Here is a 283-nt window from a genome sequence, read left to right as displayed (position 1 = left end):
CTTTTGCAATATTACAGCTGATATCCCTTCCTTCGAAAAAAACTATGAAATCACAAAGCGCCCCATCGCATCCCGTCCCATTTGAAGCACCGGCCTGTCGTTAGCGTGACCTTAAAAACTGCAATATCCGTGACGCGGAAACTATCGTCACCAACAAGGATAAGTGCGGCTTGTGCTTTGAGAATATGTGGTTTAGGGACTGAAGGTTTACGTTTTGTCTGGAAGGTTGAGAGAAAGGAATGCAATGAAAAGGAGAATGGAACACCAACGTTTGGATGAGTTC

This window comes from Penaeus monodon, chromosome 22 (assembly GCF_015228065.2).
Source record: "Penaeus monodon isolate SGIC_2016 chromosome 22, NSTDA_Pmon_1, whole genome shotgun sequence".
Lineage (NCBI taxonomy): Eukaryota > Metazoa > Arthropoda > Malacostraca > Decapoda > Penaeidae > Penaeus > Penaeus monodon.
Note: the sequence above shows the minus strand (reverse complement) of the source record.